Source organism: Xenia sp. Carnegie-2017, unplaced genomic scaffold (assembly GCF_021976095.1).
Source record: "Xenia sp. Carnegie-2017 unplaced genomic scaffold, XeniaSp_v1 HiC_scaffold_1, whole genome shotgun sequence".
Taxonomy (NCBI): Eukaryota; Metazoa; Cnidaria; class Anthozoa; order Malacalcyonacea; family Xeniidae; genus Xenia; species Xenia sp. Carnegie-2017.
Genome location: NW_025813402.1, coordinates 8701891 through 8718662, shown reverse-complemented (window position 1 = coordinate 8718662; position 16772 = coordinate 8701891). Strand labels below are relative to the sequence as shown.

The following is a 16772-nucleotide window of genomic DNA, read 5'->3' as shown; positions in this document are numbered from 1 at the left end:
TTTTTTTCAATGTAATCTCCGCATTTTACCATAACTTGCGTTCATGACAATGTTAATCTAAGTTATCCGCGTTTGTGTCTTTGACAGTCTACTTTTATATTTGCTTTGGTATGTTTTTGGTAATTCCTGTCATTCCATTTACTTTTTGCTTTTTAGTTTTGATGCACAAGCTTTGATATTTGTTTGTTTCTCTCTAATAATCCACTATTTTTTGTCTTAAGATTTTTTATTAAATTGAGACAAAGATCAAAAAGATGAATGGTGTGTGTATATAATTCTTTGCTTTGTTGTGCCACTTACTTTTTCTTAGCTTTTCTTTTTGATTCAGAGAGCAAAAATGAAACAAACTGTATCATTTTTTTCATCCTTTTAATTTGTTCTTTAGCCTTTTCCTTTAGATTCAGGGTGAGTTGTAAGTGTGTGTTTGTAATATCACCTTTGTAATAGCAGTAACGAAGAATTGCCGACGAGTTTTCGACGGGGTTCCTCAACTGTGCATTTGTTTGTGGTTTTGTCTCTCGTTTACTTTTTCTGTGTATTCTCTGTATCCAGAATATGTTAATGGTGATCAAGTAAATCAACTGAATAGAAAAATTTAAAAACAGTTGCCAACGATTTTAATGTGGAGTGCTTCTTTGATTTTAAGGGTGAATGAGGTATCGGCAGTGTCGATGATTTTGAAGCAAGAGGGTGAATAGTTGGTTTTACATGAGTGAGATTTAAGGTGTCGGTAGATATGATATTTTTTGTTTGTTGTGGTATGTTCCCTGATTCTGGTGGATAAATGGCGCGAAGTTTCGCCAATGTATCGGGAATTACATCCCGCGCAATTGAATTCATATACCACCATAGACTTAATTGAATCAGGGATTGGGTCTTTGAATGAGAAAAGGTTTTTGATTTTGAATGATGTAAAAATTAGTCGAATGTCAATATCTGTACAGAAGCGTTTTATAATGTTTGTAAGTCTGCGTTGTGTGTGTCGTGAGTAATGTCCGATATATGATAGTTTGAAGTATAGAGTTGTTATTTTGGAATTTTCATTTGTGTTGGTTGTGATCGTCGTGTCAGGAGTTTCGGTGTCTAGTTTGAGGTTGTTGCTTTGTTTGTTGTCGAGATATCGTTTTACGGTTCTTTTAATAAAGTGTAGTGGGAAAGATTTTCGTAAAAGAGTGGATGTGATGTTTTTTATGTCTAGTTGAAAGCCATTGTTCGTATTGTTAAGTTTGTATGCTCTGTCGATTAGTGTGCGCATAAGTCCGGTTTTGTATGAAAGTGGTGTGAAACTAAAATAGTTCATCAGAAGTCCTGTGTATGTTGGTTTGTGATATGTAGATGTTGTACAGCTGTCATAGGATTTTGTTAGTAAAATATCCAGAAATGGCAGTTGATCTTGTTGTTCAGTTTCAAATGAAAATCTAATGTTTGCGTGCTGTGTGTTATTGTAATTATAAAACTTCATGGCCTCAGTTTCGTTAGTAAAAACACAAGAAATATTGGCAACGTATCTGAGATAAAATAGTGGTTTAGTGTCGTCGTAGTTGTTTAGCCAGTTTCGTTCATGTGAGCCCATGAAAATGTTAGCAAGTATAGGTGCTAAGGGAGAGCCCATCGCACTACCGTCCGTCTGGTCATAAAATTTTCCATTAAATAAAAAATGCGTCTGTGCTGTTGCTATTAAAAACAGTTGTGTGAGGTCTGTCTTGTTTATACTGAACCTGGGGTTGTGAGTGAATATTAGGTCAATTGCTAGGTTGATGCACAGATCTAATAATACACTAGATAGTGCAACGGCTTACATTTAATAAGTAGTGGTTGAAGCCGGGCAAATTTACTTCCGGAGCCCCAAAGTAGTGAGAATCAATATGGCGTTGTATTAGAATAGAAAAATATGTTTCTTGCAAAAAATATTCCCAGGTTTTATAAATTACATTTGTAATTGCAGATGATCAGGTCAGTAATGACAAAGCTGAAATCTGTTGGATAGTCTTGAAACTACCAATAAATTCTCTTGAATTAAAAATTGTTGATTTAAAGGTGTTTACATGCTACTTGAAGACGATAATTATTTTCACTATAGCTGCCTCTAGAGCTTTGGTTTTGTCAGTTGTCATAATGTAGAAAGAATGTAAAAAAGGACTGCATGGTTAATACTATATTCCAGTTTTCTCAATCCATGACTAATTCAGTGTATCAGTTTCATTTTGTTAGTTAAATATAAGAAATATGACCACTTGAAATGGAACAATACACTTATGTCTTAAATAATTTTAGCTAATGAAATGGTGGTTTTTACAATGTTTTTAACTGGATAATAATTGCAAAATTATGATGAAACAAGTCACAGACATTATAGAGATCAGCTTGTTGAATTGGCGCGAAAGATAGAGATATACATATTTCATGCTTTAGTCTGAGGTTTGCAAAATATCAAAGCTAACAGCATATAGTTCAAAAAAAGGATTATTGATCTTTAAAAATGCCAGACAATCATGTCACTCAATGCTGCGCATATGGCTGTACAAAACGCAAGAAAAAAAATGAATGAGGAAGACGATGAGCTCAATCGGAGCAGTAGCGAAGGGCCATCTGACAGCGAAACCTCCAGTAAAAGACAGTTTCCACGGACGTTTCATCGGTAAGCTCTTTAACATTTACATGAATAGCACTGACAAAGTTAATTTTTGGGAGGGCAATTACTTAATTCTTTCTGATCTTAATTACCTTATATGCACACAAATTTATATAGAATAATTGTAGAGGGAGGTTGTCCCCACACCTCCCTACAACGGTGTTTATGCATGTAGTGCACTTTTTTCTACATTTGTACTTGATAAACGGTAAAAATAGCCACGGTTTTTTTTACTTTTGACAAGATTCCCTGCTGATCTTGAAAGAAGAAAGGTATGGATTAAAAATATACACAGAGAACATTGGACACCTAGCTCGACAAGCAGGCTGTGTTCAGACCACTTTCTGGAAAGCTGTTTTGACAGATCTGGAAAAGTTGTTAAGTTGCAAAAAGATGCTGTTCCAACTCGTTTTAAACTCTTTCCACAACATATGAAAAAGGTGAATAACAATTAAAGAAATATTTAGGATAATAGTTTATAGAAACAAAGATTGGAAAAAATGATTATTTAAAAGTTGCATAACTATATACATGTGATTGTTCACACTGAGTTGTACACTGTAGCTAAAATTAGTCCTGCCTGCTGCACGATATGCATGCATCGTATATCAACATGATAAAACCAATTAAGATCAGTTCAACTGTCTGCAAGATCAAAAATTTCACCAACGTATTCAGAAAACATTTAACTCTGTTAGACCACCACGACGAGAAAGCGAGCGCTAATTACGACTGTAGAGAGTGACGATGACAATCCTCCAGAGAAGAAGACAATGCTTGAAGACCATGAAATAGAGGAAATGAAGAATATTCATTAGCAAAAGGTTTCAAAACTTAAAAAGAAACTTAAGTCGACCCAACAAAAAGCAAGATGCCCTAACAAAGAAGTTACCTCACTGACGAAACGACCTTGCTTCTTAACAGCAGTTATGTATTACAACAGCAGTTACGTATTATATTATACGTTGTGTTACTTGTACAGTTTAGCTAACATCTTTATTTGAAACAGTGTAAATATTTAACGCAAAGTATAATGTAATTTTGACGGTACAATCAAACAGAATAATACATTGAAAAAGATTTCATACCGCTCATCGTTATGCTTGTTGTACATCAATCAGCACAATACATCCATAGATCGAGTATGATATCGCTGTATTTGCCACACGAACTAAGCCACACTATCGCAGATTGTCCTGTGATATGATATTTAGATGTGCAAATTCCAGTATCTTAAGCCTTCGTCGCTGCTGATGCTTTCAAATCGAGCTACACTTGAAATCAATTTTTTTCTTAAAAACTATAGTCACAATGATTTATTTCATAAATAGTGCAAAAAAGTTGATGCATCCTTCGCGATTTGCTAATAATTGCGAGATATTAACTTGGACCACATATTTCTAATACAACGCCATACTACTTTGGGGCTCCGGAAGTAAATTTGCCCGGCTTCAACTTGTATGTCAGTTGCACTATCTTGCACTAGTATTAGATCTGTGGGTTGATGGTTTCAGTAGGTGGTATGTTAGTATATGGGCTTTCAACGTCGTAGGCGATGAAGAATTTGTGACAAGAAGTTGAAGAATTGAAAGATGAGAAGTCGTCGAGGAAAGTGAAAGAATCTTTAGTGGAGTGGTCATCTGGTATTAGTGGTGCTAGTAGAGAACTAAGATACTTAGCTAAATTATAATTGTACGAGTTAATTGATGAAACTATCGGTCGTAGCGGAGGCGATCGTCCTGGTTCTCGTTTCTTGTGAAGTTTCAGTAAGCCATAGAAGCGTGAGGGCTGAGAACCTCTGGGGAAGATATCATTATAAACTTTGTTGTTAATCGAGTCTTTCTTTAGAAGCTTCCTTAACAGTCGTTGTAGTTTGGCTTCACGTGATAGTGTGACGTCTTCTTTGAGTGGGGTAAACTTTGCTGTATTGTTAATAATTTTAAGGCAGGAGTTACGATACATTTGACGATCCATGATTACAACGCCGTTGCCTTTGTCCGGTTTGAGAATTATAATGTCCTTAAAAACATCCTTCCTTAAAAATATCACATCCTTAAAAACATTCGCAACAATCCAAACATTATCATTCTCAAGCTGGAGTCAAAATTCAAAACAATGAATTATGTAGGTAACAACATTTTTGATTCTTTTTGACTTGCTTGTATTTAGAAAAAAAATATAAAATTATATTTAATCATCGCTGTCTTCTAAAGGTTTAAGTAAACTCCAATAGCTACGCAGCAACATTCAACTGTGTCAGTAATAACACCAATACAGGCATGGCGCCTAAGGAGGGCTGGGGGGACACCCACTTTCTCCCTGAAACGCGTTTGATATTTGACTCATCTGTCACGAATGACAAATGTTGTTCAAAACTTCTGCGCACACTAGGAAATTTTGTCGATCACACTTGTCACGAATAACAAGTACGCGCGGCAAGTTTACCAGTGTGCGGCCGGCTTAAGTTACTGACCTTTGTGCTTGGATTATATTCACACGACCCATCTCAATTTCCAAATACAACATGAATGAACCATTACCAGGAAGACAGTGTCCAAAGTTTCCTAGAATTCGTTTCTACGGAATTAACTGTAAAATAGAAATTTATTGCATGATACTACTTCACAAAGCTGCTTACACATTACTTCTAAAACTTACTTGATATAAAAAATAAATTTTTCATCCTTACCGTTGACTTATTGAACCATTTTTATATTACAATTTACAGTTGGAGGAAGTTTCCCTCCTAATTCCATTGAAATAGGAAACTGTAAATTGCAAATGAGATACCCATGCATCTTGAATTTTAAACACTTCCCACAACAAATGTAAAATTCTTTACACGCCTGTATGTTGTATCGGCCAATAGCATTGTCAAAATGATTTAAATCTATTCTCCTATCATTTTTCTATCAACGATTGAGAGCAATTTGATTTTAAATCGTTCGCTGGTAAAAACTCTATGCTCTCACTGATTATAAAGTAACTGTGTATGTCAGTGAGTACCCCACGTCAATTTTAGAATTACCAGTGATCTGAATCCGATGTCCTTTGTTAACACCGTTCAGGGAAACCCCTTGTAACCTGATTGATTGCTTGAATGTCCGTAGCTTTGCCCATCCTGAGCCACTGACTGAGTTCATACAGTTACGCCACTATTCTGTGGTTATGCCGCTGGTAATGGTAATGATTGACAGGGTACTGGAAACAACATATCAAATTTCCGGACGTGTTTTGAATTAGTTAATAGGCCACAATCAGAATCAGCCCGTCCCTTTCTCTCCCCATCATTATTGTAGATTGTGGCTTGGTTGATTATTGGTTAGTTGTCCTCAATCTTGTTCAAGTAAAATCGGGAAAACACAACTGTGTAGGTTACAAGAAATCATACTGTGTCAAAGACATTCAATGAGAAACAAGTCCACATCATCGTGAGAAGCGATGGGCTCCTTTTGAAAGCAACAGATGAGGTAAATTCATCAAAATGTATCGAGCACATGGTAAGGCAAACTGCCAAAGCAGATATTACTTCGAAGGAGTGTTAGAAAACGACAATGCATGACGATAACTGCTTATAGACCCAGAGCTATATTAATTTTTTAATCGTTATAAAAAGAAGGAGACGAATGCGATTATGCGAGTATCCAAGCCATTTGGAAAAGTAAATACTCGCGTTCATCAAAAGATGGCGCCCGAAATTTCTCAATTACTCTATAATTGTATGTTTCAAAGTGTATGTTTGACTTGATACAGCGACAAAACTTTAGGAAAGTTTTGACTTTTCTTACTAATAAGCAAGTTACCAGAGAACAAATTTTATTATCTGTAACTACTACAAAGGAAAATCGGATCAAGACTTATTGCTATGCGATGAACGGTAATTAGCCTCGTAAGTTCGGAACAAAATAACTTCTCCTCTAACTGGTGTATCTGCTGTGAAAAATGAAAATATAGAGATTGCGAAGAGCTGGCTTGGTGATTACTGATTGGTGACTGATGACCAGGTTAAAATACAATGTCTAGGTAAGACTAAAAAGAAAAAAATTATTTTAATTATTCATTGTGTTCATGAACTGTGTATTTCATGCAGAATATTTTAAAAGAAAATAATATTCGATTGTAATTGCTTTTAGTGCAGTTAAGTAGTACATATGTAACACAAGAACCTGTTACAATATTTGTAATTTTGGTGTTTCAATAGTTTTGAAAGTGGCAAGCAAATTAAGGAAAGTAGGCAGCATATTGCCATCTATTAGAGGTGGAAATACAAAACTATAAAACTTCCTATTTAAAGTAAGAATTTTAATAAGCATATTGGAGATTTCCCTGACATGTGTGTGACATTTACACTGTAATTCTATTGTTATTCTCAGCTTTAAGTATTAACAATAATTAAGACCTTACAATTATTTATTGTGCCCAAAGATAATATTATCTTAAAGCAAATGCTTTTAAACGTTTCCACTATTCTTTTCTGAGATACAAAAGCAAATGTGTATGACACACAAAAATTAAAGGGGAACTCCACCCTCACGTAATGTTGGTCTTAAAACTCTGTCTGTCCCGTGAAAATAAATATGCGGCAATTTTTTTGTTTGTTTGAGTCAATATTTTCACAAAAAAAGAGTTGAAATGCTGCAGCTAGGGCATCCGGTGCGTGGGAGCAGAAATATGTCAGCGGCTTGTATTTGACGTCATATCGTCAATTGCTGCTCAAAGCTTTATGTAAAGTCTTGCACAGTCAAAACAAATTTGCGTCAAAATGCTTCTCCTAATCACAAAATGTTTCTTTTCGAAACGTCAGAATTTTTTATTCATAGGTATATACACAAGCAACTTTTACAGCTTACATGCAAGTATTGAGCTGGTTATTTGTATTCTGTTTTAATAGAACGGTTTCACATCCATAAAGGCCATTATCGCGCAGTTTCCGCACTACATTTAGAATTTGAATGTCGATTAATATTATTTTTTAAAAAATACGGAGTTTTCTTTTTGTGGAAACTGTGCGGTAATGCCGTTTGCTTCTTTTGCTTGTCCTCCGAATTCAACCTTAACAACAGTTTCTACTGATGTGAAACCAGTCTATTGCCCTGAATAAACATTGAATAATAATAAACATTGTTGTGTAATTTAGATTCATTATGGTTAGAAAATAATCCTACATAAAACCATTGTAAAAATAGCCATTCGTGCATAGAATTTAGGTGTAGTTTCCTTGACGTAAAGTATAAACTTATAGTTTATTAATTGTTCCCTTTTCCCTTTTTTAAGTCACATTTGGAACAAAAATTTATTTCCTACGCACAAAACCATTGGTATAAAGAGAAGTAAAATTAAAGACTACGCAGTAGAGCTGTCATTGGATAAGAAAAGTCGTAGTTTTTTCTTAACAAAAATTACATAACAAAGAATCAGAGTGCAAATCAATTTGTTGGACGAACTAAACGAATTCTGCGACAATGGTCAACTGTTGTGTTCCGGGTTGTACAAATTACTCGTCGGAGTCAAAATCTTCAGGTGTTAGCTTCCACCTTATTCCGAAAGACCCCTCACGTCAAAAGGCATGGATTGCTAGAATACGGAGAGAAAATCTGCCTCCTCTCCAATACTGTTACGTTTGCAGCGAGCACTTTGCTCCCGATTGTTTTAAATCGGACCTAAGACAGGAACTTACACCATGGCAACCTTTAAAGAGGCGTCTGAAGCGAGATGCAGTACCATTGATCTTTTCATTTGGCCCTCAACCCAGTAAAAAGCGTCGGTCTAGCGAGCATCGTACAGAGAAACGTCAGGCTGATCAAGACAAGGAGGAAGTTAGTAAAAGCATTTCTTGTTAAACTTTAATCAAGAAAAAATTTATACCCTAAAGTATATTCTAAATATTTCTAGTTTTTATATTTTCAGCTTTCAAAAATTTTATAGCAATGTTCCTCCACAAATACAAATGTTTCTCAGTGGTTGAGCCTGAAGCAAATGACAGTTGTGATTTGGGTGAGTCTGACAGTCCTAAAGCATTGCCAACTAATTATTTCAAGCCAGAAACCAAAGATGCTTCAACACAATGTTCATTTGTTGTGAGGAGTTTACATGCCATGGAAGTCCAAGCTACACTGTCGATGCTGAATATTGTGGACAAAAATACACTTAGTAATCAAGCACGTTTGAATCTAACCCGTGCCAATTAGTTTCCAGACCTGGAGACTGAACCGTTTGCGCGCGTGTTCATCGAGAACAGGCTCAAGATGAGTGTAATACGTAAGTTAACATGACGAATGGTAAATTAAACAGATGTACATTGGAAATATTCATTTGTTTTATTGATCATGAATCGTGTAGCAGTATATCCGTTACCTTTTTTAGGCTGGAATAAAACGGCAGATGGATGTAATAATTTCATTTCATAGAAACTTTTGGCTTTTGCATTTTGAAAAGAATATTAAAAGTTGACGTTGATCTTGCATTGAAGTGAGCAATGTGTTTGTTGCGTCTGTCGATATTCGTGCATCTTCTAGTGTTTTCTAAACGTTGTCCAAAGAGATTCCGTTCAATGGTACTACTGTATTTAATTGTTTTTTTTGTGGGAGGGGGGGGGGTGGAAATGTTTTTTAGTGGGGTGACATCTGATATTAGAGGGCTGAGATCCCCTTGCCTCTCCGGAAAAGATTTTCATGTTTGATTAACAGCTTCAGCCATTGTGAATTTATTAGCAGTTATCTTTATTCAAGTTATTTCTTCTTTGTTTTTTCCAGGTAAAAAGAAAAAGACATGAAAGTAAAAGAACCAGTAAAGCATAACAAACGTCTACTCTAGATTGTGAACTTCAGTCGCCATTTTGACCATATCAAAGACTCATTATTGATGATAATCACGATGCTATTTACTTTAAGTTTCAATCCATTAATTTCTTTCAAAACGAAGAAAAAAGCAAACACGTTAATTATGAAGAGTCGCGAAAACAAAATAGAATAAATAATTGGTGAGTGGTTAGTAGAAATAATATATCTAGCTTTGTGCTTGAGGCATGATGATCATCTAATAAAGTTTGTTTCTCCGCTTGGTCTTTTTATGTAATAAATGTTTTGGTAATCATCAACAATGTATTACATACGAAAGCTTTATTAATTGATTTACCCAAGAAATTAATCTGTGATATGTGCCTATTGATTTGCAGAAAAAATAGTTGATATCATCGTCAGAGAACGTATAAGCTTTCCAAAAATGAAATGACAGATCTTTCTGGTTTTTTTTCAGATGTCATTATTTAGAGATGTTTGGTACCCCTGGCTATGTTATTAACCGTCGTTACGTGGAGTGTCATTGCTATGCTGCACAAGAATTTATCAACGTCCTATTTTCCTAAAATCGATTTGTTCGCAAGACCTTTTTGAGATTTGATGATGAATAATTGCATTTGTCTTCCTGCATCATTCGACAAAACTGGTTGTATGCCATTGATGCGGGTGGAAGAAGTAACAACTGGAAAACAAGCAACTTAACTGGTGTTAAAATATCTTTAGCATTTTGTATGAACGTGTGTTAATCCCCATACATATTCATGCAAGGTATTACTGCAAATTTTAAATTTTCCAATGGCTTTTTATTTTCTAATTGTATTATTCCTGTTTTGTATTGTATAGAATTAGTATCTGATCCTGCTCAATAGTCGATTCCATTAGCTACGTACGTCGACGTTGGGCGAAACAACAAACAGAGAAACAACTATTTACTGATGATGTTTTATCATACGATTTTCAGTTAATGGGAATAACACAAACCACTTTATTGTGGTTGGCTTATTTCTTTAAATGATGAATATGATAGAACGGCAAGTAATTTCAGTTGTGTGAAAAGCATAAAGAAAATAATGGACTGCGATTTATTGAGTTCGATAGATCAGTTGAAGAAGGTTTGTCAGATGCCCACAACATACATTTCTCTCTCTTCATCAATTTATTTGAACTACATCTATTTGAATTATCCATTTTGAGAAACGTTTGTTGGGAAATAGAGGACTGAACACTTGTATTCATTTTGATTATCTACCTTCATCACCATTGACAGTTCTTGGTCTGCGTTTGAAGCCTAATTTAATATAAGATCACATGCAACTGTTACGATGGTTTCGTCGCCATTACTTTTGAAAAAAAAATATGCAACTGTCGTTGTATTTAACGTGCAAGAAGTGAAAAAGTTGAGTAACCTGTGATGAATACAAGAAGGCATATATTGAGCTAGGGTTAGGCAATTGGTTTTTTTCTTTTTCGATGTGATTATGAGCTTCCTATAATGTTGCGTTAAATTTATAGAATGTGAAAGTGGGAATGGGGAATATTTCAAAACGTATCTTGGTCGTGTACAACTTCTCGCTGGCTGACAGGGAAGGTAGGATTCGAAGTTAGATGCACCTGTTATATATTTTCCCTTTCTAAAGTTTTGAAAAAGCGGGTCAATTTCTTCTTTCGCCTTTTGTTTTTATCGTCGTATATTTAGTATTGTCGTAAATACACAACAAAGATTGCCGAAGGTAGCGAGAATTAACTTTGCCGTTTTTCCGGTTTATGGGTGATTGTTCGTAGCTAAGTAGCTATAATTGTTAAAACATGGTTTGACCATGTTCTGATTTGAAATTTCGATGAAGTCGCGGCAAATATTTCCAAGCTAGACTCTAAGAAACAAAAGTTTGTTTTTTGTGTGCAATATTTATGCATGCTTATTAAATTGAAAATCACTCCAACAACGGTTGGTTATAGGCCTTTTTTTGGGTTTCAATCAAAAGTTCATCTTCAGAATCGTTCACTGCATAAGGGAATAGACCGAAATTGAATTTGACAAAAAAAATACGTTTATAACCGTAGAGCTCTGACGTCGGTGTCTCATTTCACGATCCAAGCTGTGGATTTAAATAATAAAAGCAAAGCTTGCGGACCAACTGAAAGTGCTGAAGTGATAAGACTATTTTAATACGTCTGTCTTCTTATAAACTGCTTATCTGTCAAATATGACGATGTGCGCTCCGATTAGCGAAACTCGTTCCTCGACACTTTAATTTGAGTTTTTGTTTCTTTATCTTCCTTTGTATTGGTAAAAGTTGGTATTTTTCTTAGAATTGCAGTTAATATTTCAAACTTTACTTTTCAATCGTATACAAAGAAATCCAGCTTGCAGAGCTAAAACTTGTCATTTACATCAACAGTTATCAATTGTTTTTGATTAGACATATTAGAAAACCTTGACTCGTCATTAGCTATAAAACACTTTTGTCGCTTTTCCCGTCATATCTTAGCGTAACCTCGAGCAAAGTGGGACACTTTTTCATTCATTACAATGTAGCCGCACAACGAAAAACATTGTTAAGACCAAATTTGGCCGAAACAATCCTTGTCATCTGATAATTATTTGGTAGTAATGTTAAAAACAGAGTCCATCTTAAGGTCATGCTATGATCATTCAGGTGTGTGATCCTTAGGTGTCTCACTTTGTTACCAATTGGAAATTAAACGAGACTTACCTTAAATCGAAGTTTAATTATAATTCTATTAGTCATTAGCGAGGAGTGGACGAACTGTAGGAGAGCGAGCACTGCGCATGAATTAACCAGTATTTAGAACACGAATGTTGGTACATTGGTCGAGTGGAGGTGAGAGGACTGGGAAAAATATGGGTGGGCCTACACGTCGACGCTTATATGACAGCTCTAAGCTTTACATGCACTAATAAGGTAACGGCATCAAAGAGCGTAGTCGTAATGGCGCGAAAGTCCGGCAAAACTTCGTCTCTCTACATTTTAATTGGTCATCGACAGTAACTGAGAGAGAACTTGCCACACGCACACTAGAATCTTGTAGAACTGCGGTGCGCAAATCTCGCTGACAATGGAAATTTTTAAGGCTTGACAAAAGTATTATTCCGTTTTTCAAATAAACTAAAAGCATTTGTTGGTATGAATTTTTTTTCGACATATAGAATGAAAACATCTTTAATATAGCTACTATATATTTTTGTCATACACAGTCGATCTGCTCTTAAGCTACGGTTTTCCTTTAAGACATATCAAAGTCTTTAAGGATATTCAATTGTTGATATCGAGATGACAACCATTTAGTATTTCAAGCACTATCAAAATCGATGAAAATGACAATCGCTCTGTAAAAAGTAAAAATGCGAGTTATGAAACTGGATACTCAAGTTTTGTTTTTTTTCGGAAAAACAGATCTTTAAATCCACTGAAATGACGAAAAAAGACAAACACTGTCTAACACCGTTTGAATATTTACCTTCCGATCTAAGAAAAACTTTTACTTGAATATTTTCTCGTCATATTTTCTTATTGTATTGTCTACAATCTACCGCCGCCATTATTAGGGACCAACACAACGAAAGATTGCTTAACTAAACTATGGAAAAGTTAGCAACACATGGCCAAATCATGCTTTAAGATAACGCAAAAGATGAAAAACAACCCTCGTGGCGATAGTAAAGCAAGTCAGAAAGAAAAATCGGCTGTATAAAACAAAACGCATACAGGTTTCACTCCGAATCACTCGTAAAAAAGGCTTGTAATTTTAAGTGATTGATCAGTTTATGATCGTAAATGGCATTATTTAATCAGTTTGTACTTCTGAACTATGATTCCAACAATTCTAGGTATTTCCATTCAGTTTTGGGCTATTTTCCATAGTTTTATCATACCAAAGTAGAGTTACCGATGAAAAAAATCGCTGCATTTTGATCGTATTTTATCGTATTTCATCGTATTGTTAGCTCTTCTATAAACTTATTTATCTCTTAGTTATGTTCATGTTGTTACATGTTGCAAATTCTTGATTATTCTCGTATAAATCCACAATATATTTTCTCCTTATTTTCGAAAGTTGGTCCCTTAGTAATGGCGGCGCTCTTAATTTTTTGTTTTCAAGTTTTGTGCCAGATGCTTGATTCAGCCTCATTTCGAGATCAGTGATCTGAACAGAAAACGGTTAAATGTAATCATTTTGTTAAACAAAATGCGCAAGTTTTGGCCAGCTTATAAAATCGATAAAAATTTTGCGTTATTTTACATCTTGAGAAAACTGGAACTAGACGACCATATTTCGTGCCAGGCCACCAATATGTTGTCGTGTCAATAAACTCCATAACAACTGGAAGGCTAACTTGGACGCCATCTTTGAAGCCTGCATGATCGCCGCCATTGAGGGTACGGAGGCGAAATACATCACTTCGAAATTGCCGGATTTTTTGCAAAAAAACAGTGGTTTTCGAGCCAGCTTAATGTCTAAAAACCTTAAACAATGTTTGGACTTTAATATAAAACAAGTTTGAACGACATTTGTGCATGTTTAAGCTTCTTTTTAGAAGGATGAAAGGCGAACTTTGTTTTGGCACGTGAAAACATGCCTTATAACTTAAATACAAAACTGACACCCCTCGTTTTTTTCACTAAAAGGATGTAAAACACACTTGTCTATCCTTATAATGTTGTTTGAATCTTTGAAAATGAAGCTGTCAGGGCAAAAAACGCTGTTGTTCGGTAATTTTTGTGTTTCCGAGCAAAATTAGCTCGCCCCAGTCCTTTTTTAAAGTTCAGAACGTATCCAAAAAGAAAAATACTTCGCAAAATATTTCAAAAAGTTAGCAAAAAAATATTTTGAGTTCGTTTTAAAAAAAAACTGTTATGCCATATTATTGTGCTATTATTAATTGTACCATTAAAGAGACAAAAGGGTCAATACCCACTCGCAAAAAAAAGGCAAAAACACAATTGACACTCCATATTCATAACTTTTGAAACACTTAAGTAAAAATTGTACTGTAATACAAGTATGAAAAAGATTATTAGCCTAATATTATAGAATCATCATATATTTTCACAAACATGACCAAACATTTTAAACACACATCCTAAAATTTAATATATTACATATACATTTATCATTATCTTTATTACAAGAAAAAACTAATTTTATATTCAATATGATATACTATAAAATTTTGATACATGATATAGCTTTGTTTGCTTTATAATCATTTCAAAACCCTGGTTCAAACCACTGAGGATGAGGGTTGCTTTTTGGCATTTATCTAGAGCAGGTTATATTAGCAATACTTGTCATGTTGTACACTTGGCTATTTATTTATAAGCATGAACTTGCTGATAAAATGCTCAATACACAAATATGGATGCATGTCAAATCTTCCACCAGTTCTTGAGAAGTGGGAGAAGTAAATGACAAGAACCAACAATCACCCACAATTCAAAATTTCAAATCATCACTTTCACACATTACAGAAAGAGCATGTGAAATTCTTACAAAGCAAGTCCAACTTTGAAAGCAATAAAATTGTTATGAAACATGTTATATTAAGTGGATTGTGTGTATTTTGCACAGCATTCAAAGATACAGACTACCTGTTATCAGTTTTGTCTTAAATTTTTGGTCTTTCGACGACAAATGAGAAATTCATATTTCGAAGCAAGTTCTCCCTTTTATGTTTTATATAATACAGCGTTACGTATACAAAACATGTCTTGGAACGTCCACAAAGCATCTTAACACATTAATAACCAAATTTTGCTAACGGTTTTGAAAAAATAAAACATTTAGGCTAGCATTGTATTTCCAAGTTAGCAGTTTTTGCAAAACAATCCGTCACGCAAATAAAACAGTCCACGCGAGATACACGCGAAGCGGCAAATCAGCTTCTAAGTGGCTTCAAACAAGTCTAGGCATGTATATATTGAGTTAGCCTTCCAGTTGTTGTAGAGTTCATTGTGTCGTTTTCGCGCCTAAATTTTCAAAATGCCGACAAAACCAGACACGAGACAGATATGGTCAAAAGCCATCAAAACTCTTTTAAAAAGAATCGAAAATGCACTGTGATTCTGCTAAAATTTTACTTGCTCGTTATATTACTTGCTGAGCAGTTATTACTTTGGTAAGTTTTTTCAATTTTTTGTTAACTGTGGCCACACATTTATACCATATTATTGAAGCTTGACATGATAGCAAAACTATTTTCATCCACACCATCCTTATCGATTCAGGAGTTTTCCATAGGCGACGTTTTATAAGAAACTGCAGTAATATTTATGAAAGTGAAATATTTACCTGAATAGCTATAAGTACAACATATGATTTAATTTAACAAGAAGTACAAACTAGCTAGAATGTAGGAATGAATGTTAGCAGAGTTATTTATGAAAACATAAATTAGAAATAGTCTGAGAGGCTTTGTTTTGAAGTTTTTTTATTCATTGGATTACATTGTGTATACCAAATACATCACAAATATCTGACCAATAATTAATGTAGGAATACACAATGATATTAGTGGTATTGTTAACTATCAGTAATGTTTTTCCACAAAAGACCCGAGGAAAATTTTAAAGGCTTTAATTTGAAGCAATTATTTTATGTACAAATAAAAATACAAATGATAAAAATAGAATAAGTAATACTATTATATTTTACTGATGCAATAATTTGTAATACTGTGATGAGCAGCATATTTCTAGTGAAAATGCTGGATTGCTGGAGGGCTTGGTTTTTCTGACTGAGCTACACCGCCAAAACCTTGGTTATAGTGCAATAAGTACAGCACGCTCAGCACTATCATCTATCTTAGTGCTGAATAATGACCTCCCGTTTGGGGAGCACCATTTGGTAATACGTTTTCTTAAACGTATCTTTGAGTTGAAACCGTCATTACCACGTTACACACATGTTTGGAATGTGGGCGTGAAGTTTAGATATTTTCAATCCACCGATTACCCTCACGTCTTGAGTCTCGAAGATCTGACTAAAAAACTAACATTTTACTTGCTTTAATAACAGCACAAAGGTGCCAAACCCTAGCAAAATTAGACATTTCTCATTTGCAAGACATGCCTCATAAAATAGTTTTCCATATCCGTGACAAGCTAAAAACAATTAGACCAGGTAAATATATGACACCTATAAAAATTCTGTCATACCCGGAAGATGAAAAATTGTGTCCAGTTGCACACATTAGAGAGTACATTAACAAAACCAAAGATCTACGCCACCACCATCAGTTTCTTGTAAGCTATCACAAACCACATGACGCCGTCAACAATACCAAGACTAGTCGTTAGGTCAAGACTACTCTAGCTAATGCA

At 34.8% G+C, this 16772-nt stretch overlaps 1 long non-coding RNA gene across 1 annotated transcript; it reads left to right on the top strand.

Moving 5' to 3' along the window:
* The first annotated feature begins 10177 nt into the window (after positions 1–10177).
* Positions 10178–10836, top strand: LOC124443060. The gene is made up of 3 exons (XR_006947477.1): positions 10178–10197; positions 10273–10541; positions 10624–10836. It is a non-coding gene; the product is annotated as an uncharacterized LOC124443060 (long non-coding RNA).
* The last annotated feature ends 5936 nt before the right edge of the window (positions 10837–16772 follow it).